The following is an 8,811-nucleotide window of genomic DNA, read 5'->3' as shown; positions in this document are numbered from 1 at the left end:
ATTGAGTGCTTCTTCTGAAGAAGAAGTTTATCTTGAGACATATTATAAAAAGAGTCTTATAATGACTCAGAATTCTTATCATTTTTCTTTTCTAACTTAATACTGTGATTCACTTCTGAGTCTTGTAAGAGAGATATATTTATAATATTATCTTATCAGAAGATATCTAGATATTTATAATATTATTAAGAGAGTTTTATATGAGAATCTGTTATTATAGTACAGAATAACTTCTCTAGAGCTTTCTTAATATCAGTCAGACTAATGAAATAGATTATTACATAGTTCTGCAATCAGTAATCCTTTCAGCAACTTCTATTTCAGAGCATTTTATAAGTATTGACAGAGATCTGTGTCAGATTCATAGTCTTATGAATATCATCTTTATGAACTCTATCATTGTTAGAGAATATTAAGCTTCTGTTTCAAGTATTTAATAAGATATCTTATTCAGATAGTCAGACAAGTTCTAATATAAGATTATAATTAAAATTATTCACTTTATATATATAGAAATCTTCATATTGATATTCTCTGATATCTATGTTTAACTTTATCATGTAACAGGTACAAACATCTTTTGAGTTATCAAATTCTGTAAGAAGTCAGAGTTTTAATAAGAGAATATACTGAAGATTATAATATCTTACAACTAAAGATTTAATTATTGTATAATAATATAGATCACTATCTATCATGACTTTCATATTATACATGTTATCTATCACAGTAGATACAAGAATTACATGCATTGTCATTTTCTCTTTAAATTATTATTGTTCAACTTCTTCAAGCTTCTGTTTATAAATTTGAACAGAAGCTAATCTTTTCCCTGTTTTATCAGAGTGTTCTTATAGTTATCTTTTAAATCTTTCTTCAATGCAATGTGATTAGCACAGACTGCTGACATTGCTCTTTCTTTTGAATAAGAAGATACATAGACTAATTAGCAGTTGAAAGTGATATGTTCTGATCAGTTACAATTGATGCATATCTCTTATTAATATCAATCAGCAACTTCTTCAGAAGTGATCTCATACACTCAGAAGTCTGTTCAGTGAAAACTCTTGCTTATGTATAGATATTTGAGTTCACTTAATTCATGACATCTGCATTGTGATTCTTCAGCACAGATGTATAAGTGACTGAGATATAATATCTTCTATCACTGTTCTGTATACTCTTAAACTTGATCAGCCAGTCATTCAATGTCTGAAGTTATATACAGAAGTCTTTATAAGTTAAGTCTTCATCTACACTTATAAGAGTCTGTAAGAGTTTAAAAGTTAATGTCTTCTTGAGTATACTAATCTTTATTCAATTCTTTTCAGATTGATTATCTGCTTCTAGAATCTTGATGTCAAAGTCAGAAATAAATGTTGTAAGAGAAGTGTTTCTCTGTCAGACACTCTGTAATCAATCTAACACTTTCTGTTGCATAGCAGTGTCTTAGAACAGAATATCAAGATATTTGATAATATTATCAGGCATTTGCAACACTGGTTCACATGCTTTCATTCATGAATGAAACTTCTGTCTTATACTATCTTTCAATTGATCATTGATATATCAATCTTGATTAGTTAATAAACTGATAGCATCTTCATCTACACTTAGTTTTATAAGCATTTTCAATCTTAATAATAAACAGAGAGTAAGATTAAAAGTATTGAAATATGTAGAAGCATCTAAGCATTTCTTCAGTGTTTATATTATATTCATATTTAAGTCTGTCAGTGTTGAAATTATATGCACAGTGATTTCTTATTGCGACAATCATTGAATTTCTTCATATTGATATTATTGAGTTGCATGCATATCAGCTATCTGTTATTATTATAATTTCAACATTGCTCAGAGTCACTGTGATACTGTGTCTAGACTTGCATTTAAGAGTTCTCTCATATTATCAGTAGATATATCATTTGTCAGATATGTGATATCTGTGAAATCAGAAGAAGTGTAATTATATGAATATCTTATATATTTAAGATATCAGAACTCTCAGGTCTTTTACTGACATTCTCTTATTCTCTTCATAAGATCTTATTCTCTTTATGAGATCTTGTTGCAGAGCCAGAGTGACTGGTAAGCAAGCTTCTATCTAGAAACTCAGTGTTCACTTAACTGATTGATTGTTTCTCTATTTCTTATACATTGATATATATTTGAATATCTCAGTGAGTAATCATTTCTAATAAGAAGACAATGAATATTTTTCAAGTGTAAGAGGCTTACACTGAATAAATCAGTATAATATATAGATCTTATAATATAAAAGTGAAAAACATTAGAGAAGAAAAGAAAGAGAAAGTGTAAGAATCAGTGATTAAAGTGAATATTTATACATGTACATAGTGAAGCTTCAGAGTGAAAGAATAGAGACTTTATAAGTTTTTCAACTGAGAATCAGCAACTGAGAATCAGAGCTCTGTAGCGGACTGACAATCAGAGCTTTCAGTGAAATCTATAAAGTGTAATGAAATAGTCTATATAATTGATCGGGCGCAGCCCGCTACAAATATTTAATAAAGATAATATTGTAGAGTAGTTAATTTTATTATTAAAATTTAACTATTATACAGCTTTTTATATATAATAAGTATTTATTAAGTAATCAATGAATATCTTACTTAGATAAAAGTAATTAATCTATAGAGAGAGAATTTAACATCTTTTTTAACTACTACTTTATTAAGTAAATGTTTATAACTCAGCAGAGCAGTTCTATATAGATTAATTATTAAAATTATGAATTTTATATTTAGTTTCATTTAATCTGATTTCATACATTTCTTGATATAAAGTCTACTGAGATTAATTATTAAAAAAACATGCAAAGTAACTATTTATCAGATCTTAAAATAAGAGTATAACTTAGAAAAAATAAGAAAGTAATCTTATTTAATCTTATTTAGTATTATTCTTGATATAAAGTTACTATTTTTAAACACTTTAAGATTTCTTTTATACTATTTCGATTTTTTTAAAAAGTAATGATTTTTGATAACGCTTAAATAAGATTTAAAGTCATTGAAAGCAATAAAATGAACTTAAATTGAGAAGTAAAAATCATGATCTTATTTGAAAAATGTGATAAGAGTAGATAGTAAGATCTTAAAATCATGTAATAAGATTAATTAAATTAATAATAAGATTATTAAATATTCTGATTCTGATCTCAGACACAGTTAGACAGTCAGTCTAGTTCTATAATTAAAGAAAGAATATTATATATAAAAATAATAGTGTTTTTTACTAAATATTTTACAGAAGACTTACAGAGTTTTTTTTTTAAAGAATTAAAGAAAATTAGTGTAAAGATATTAATCTAATTAAATCTTGTATATATCAGAATATTTAAAGAGTGCTACAGACTGTAAGTATTTAAATTCTCATATTAACTTAAGTAGTTTTATAGCACTTTACAGATTAATATATTGGTAAGCAGTGTCTGCAGTCATACTAGTAGTATTTATCTATTTAATCTCAATAATATCTGAAATAGCAGTATTGTGCCGGGCTGCGCCCGATTAATTATATAGACTATTTCATTACACTTTATAGATTTCTGTTAATTAATTCTCAGCCTGAAAGCTCTGATTCTTAGCTGAGAAACTTATGAAGTTTCTATTCTCTCACTCTGAAGCTTTATCTCATATGTGTATAAATATTCACTCTGATTGCTGATTTCTGCACTTTCTCTTTTTCTTCTTTTGTAATATTTTCTACTTTTATTATATAAGATCTATATATTAATACTGATCTATTCAGTGTAGATCTCTTTTACTTAGAAAACATTCATTGTCTTCTCATTAGAAATAATTACTTATCAAGATATCTGAACATGTAATGATGTATAAGAAATAGAGAAATAAATAATCAGTTAAGCAGATATTAAGTTTCTAAATAGAAGCTTACTCATCTGTTACTCTGACTCTGTAACAAGATCTTATGTAGACTGACTGCTGAGATTATGAATTCCACATTTGATTTTATTTTATCTGATCTCATACATTTCTTGGCGTGAATTCCACTGAGACTAATTATCAAAAAAACATGCAAAGTGACTATTCATCAGATCTCAAAATGAGACTATGACTTAGAAAAAATAAGAAAGTGATTTCATTTGATTTCATTTAGTCTCATTCTTGACATAAAGTTACTATTTTTAAACATTTTAAGGTTTTTTTTAGACTATTTTTAATTTTTTAAAAAGTAACACTTTTTGATAACATTTAAATGAGATTTAAAGTCATTTAAAGCAATAAAAAGGATTTAAATTGAGAAGTGGAAATCATGATCTCATTTGAAAAATGTGATAAGAGTAGACAGTAAGTCTCACTGAGACAGTATGAGACTACTATCTAATCTTAAAACTGTGTAATGAAATCAATCAAATTGATAATAAGACTATCAAATATTCTGGTCCTTGTCTCAGACACGGTCACACGGTCAGTCTAATCTCATGAAGAGAATAAGATTTTATAAAGAGAATATCAGTAAAAGATCTGAGAGTTCTGATATCTTAGATATATAAGATATTCATATGAATACACTTTTAATTCTGAAGAATCATCAAATATAGATACTATATATTCAATAAATAATATAGCTACGTCTACTGATAACATGAGAGAACTCTTAAATATAAGTATAGACATAGTACTGCAGTAACTCTAACTAATATTGAAATTACAATAATAGCAGATAGCTAATATTCATGTGAATTAATAACATTAATACAAGAAAATTCAATAATTAACTCAATGAGAAATCTCTGTACAGATAATTTCAACACTGACTGAATTAGATATAATTTAGCAACTTTTTCACTGCAGCTTCTATTCTCTTTGCAAAGAAATCAGGCAGAGAACTCTGATTCTGTGTGAACTATTAAGAACTGAATAGATTGATAAAGAAAAACTGTTATTCTTTATCTCTTATCAATGAAACTCTGGCACATATTGAGTAAGCTTAATAGTTTATAAAGCTAGATATCATCACTGTCTTTCATAAGATTTATATCACTGAAGAAGATGAGTAGCTTACAGTATTCTGAATATAATATAATCTCTTTGAATAAGTAGTTACATCTTTTGAATTAATCAATACATTCAGTACATTTCAGAAGTATATTAACTAAGCAATCTGAGATTTCCTTAATAAGTTTGTATCTGCTTATCACAATGACATTCTCATCTTTACTGATGAGTTCAGAAAAGAATATCAAGAATATGTATAAAGAGTATTACAATGACCATGAGAAGCAGAACTACTAATAGATATAGATAAGTATGATTTTAAAGTCAAGAGTATAAAATATCTAAGTTTTATTATACAAGCTGATAAGAAGATCTGAATGAATTCTGAGAAGATCTCTGCTATTCTTCAATAAGAAGCTTCACACACTGTGAAAGATGTATAAAGCTTTATTGAATTTGCTAACTTCTATCAACAATTTATACAAAACTTCTCAGATATTACTAGATCACTTATAGAACTTATTAAGAAGAACTCAGTATTTCAATAATCAGTGAACACTGAAGCTGTATTTATATTGATAAAGAAGATATTCATTAATATCTCTCTATTAATAACATTTAACTCTGACTGTGAAATAGTTGTCAAAGCTGACTTCTCTGACTATATTATTGAAGAAGCTACATTACATTATAATAATAAAGATATCTTATAATCATACATTCTCATATCTAAGAAATTGAGTCTCTCTGAGTGCAATAATAAGATCTAAAATAAGAAACTTCTTAGAATAGTATACTGTCTAGAAGAATAAGACTTCAAACTCTGAAGTGTCTTTAAATTTAAGATAATTGCAGATTATAAGAATCTTAAGTATTTTATAATCACTTATAAGCTTACTGAATGACAGATGTGATGATCTGAGCTATTAAGCTGTTTTCATTTCATAATACACTATTATCTCAGCAGTAAGAACTTGATGATAAATACTCTCTTATAATGAGAGTAGAATATATCTTTCAATGTAACAGATATTCACTGAATAAACTAAGAGTATCAGCTCTTAAACCTTAAAATATTAACTAACTATAATGAAATAATTTATGATATTATATACTCTTCTCTGATTAGAATACTCTCTCTTCAAACTATCACTGATATCTTAACTTCTCTCAAACCTATACTGAATAAGCTGTGATGTATAGCAGCTTAAACTGACATACTTCTTTCAACACTCACTTGTGACGGGCTGCGCCCGATCAATTATATAGACTATTTCATTACACTTCATAGATTCCTGCTGAAAAGCTCCGATTCTCAGTCGCTGATTCTCAGCTGAAAAACTCACAGAATTTCTATTCTTCTGTCTCAGAACTTCTATTCTTTCACTCTGAAGCTTCACTATATACACATATAAATATTCACTCTGATCACTGATTCCTGCACTTTCTTCTTTTTCCTTCTCTAACATTTTCCACTTTTATTATATAAAACCTATATATTATACGGATCTATGCAGTGTAGACCTCTTACACTTGAAAAATATTCATCATCTTCTCATTAGAAATGATTACTCATCAAAAAGATATCTGAACATATAACAATGTATAAGAAATAGAGAAATGAACAATCAGTTAAGCAGATATCAAGTCTCTAAATAAATGCTTGCTTATCAGTTACTCTAACCTCATAACAAGATCTTATAAAGAGAATATCAGTGAAAGACCTGAGAGTTCTGACATCTTAGATGTATGAGATATTCATACAATTACACTTCTTCTGATTTTACAGAACTCTTAAACACAGATATCATACATCTGATGAATAATATAGCTATGTCTACTGATAATATAAGAGAACTTTTGAACACAAGTATAGACACAGTATTACAGTGACTCTGAGTAATATTAAAATTATAACAGCAACAGATAGCTAATATACATGCAACTTAATAACATCAATACAAAGAAATTTAATAATTATCTCAATAAGAAACCTCTACACAGACAATTGCAACACTGACTGAATCAGATATGAACATAATACAAGCACTGAAGAAATATCTAGACACTCTTACATATTTCAATACTTCTGATCTCACTCTCTATTCATCATAAAGATTGGAAATAATCATGAAACTATGTGTAGATGAAGATATCATCAGTTCATTAACTAATCAAGATTGATATATCAATGATCAATTGAAGAATTGCATGAAACAGAAGTTTCATTCATGAATAATGGCATGTGAACCAGCATTGTGTACATCTGATAACATCATCAAACATCTTGATATTCTGTTTCAAGACACTGCTATACTCTAAAAGGCATTAGATTAATTACAGAGTACTTGACAGAGAAATACTTCTCTTATAACATTTATTTCTGTCTTCAATATCAAGATTCTAGAAGCAGATAATCAATCTTGAGAGAATTAAATGAAGATTAGCATGCTTAAGAAGATGTTCACTTTTGAACTTCTATAAGCTCTTATAAGTATAGACAAAGACCTGACTTATGAAGACTTCTGTATACAACTTCAAACATTAAATGACTGTCTTATTAAGCTTAAAAGTATACAGAACAACAGCAGAAGATATTATATGATAATTTATACCTCAGCCACTCATACACCAGCACTGAAGAATAATCATAACAATGCAGATGTCATGAATTGAGTAGACTTGAATATCTATGCATAAAGAAGAGTCTCTGCTATCTGAACAGGCTTCTGAGTCTCTGAGATTACTTCTGAAGAAGTCACTGATTAATATCAATGAGAAGTGTGCATTAACTGTAATCAATCAGAACATATTACTTTCAACTGCTGATTAATCTACATGTCTTCTTACTCAAGAGAAAGATCAGTGTCTTCTTATTTAAAGAATAAATTAACATCTGTTCATGTTAATCATGTTACATTAGAGAAAGATTCAGAAGACATCTATGAGAATACCTTGATAAAACAGGGAAAAGATTAGCTGCTGTTCAAACTCGCAAGCAGGAGCTTGAAGAGGTCAGATAACAACAATTTAAAGAGAAAATGACAATAGATGCAATTCTTATATCTTGTAAGAAATTTCACTCCTCGCGGATTCTTTACCTCTATTCCTATCTCTCGCGTAATCAATAGGGTTAGCAGCTCTTGACTACACATAACTATATAGACTGAAGTTTGTGAATACTATTCATAACTCAGCTTAAATACTAATATATATTTAATCTCTACATTTTAGCTTTGTACTGTGAATACTTCTAGTAGTTAACAGTATATATTATATCAAGCTATAAATATCTGAATAATTATCTATAAGTACTTATTCTTACATTTCAAGCTCTGTCAGTCAGTAACTGTCTGTTATGACTGAAAGAACTAGAAACTTATATACTTTAATCTCTGTGAATTCTACTGCAGATACTCAGAAGTAGTCATCTGAATTATAAATAATTCTTATAAAAGAAGTCTTAGAGAACTTATTAATTACTTATAGAATATTATTCTCTGCATCTATAACAGAGAAACTCTTCAAACTCATGAATGAATTAATCTTAGTAAAGAACATTCTTGAGCATTTCTTACAGAATTAAGCTATTTTTCTATAAGAAATACTTACTGTTTATAAACACTCTTGAACTGAGTCTCTAGATATGATCTTCAGAGATATCTATAAACTGAAAAGAAACTTTCTTAAGCTGTAATTACTTAAGATTATCTACTGAATTACAATCTATAAAAGTGTTTATAAGTTTGTATTTGAAATTGACTTACAAGTCTGACTGTGTGATATAAAAGATGAAGAAGCTGTTATCTATATAATAACAGATCTC

Source organism: Blastomyces gilchristii (genome assembly GCF_000003855.2).
Source record: "Blastomyces gilchristii SLH14081 genomic scaffold supercont1.4, whole genome shotgun sequence".
Lineage (NCBI taxonomy): Eukaryota > Fungi > Ascomycota > Eurotiomycetes > Onygenales > Ajellomycetaceae > Blastomyces > Blastomyces gilchristii.
Note: the sequence above shows the minus strand (reverse complement) of the source record.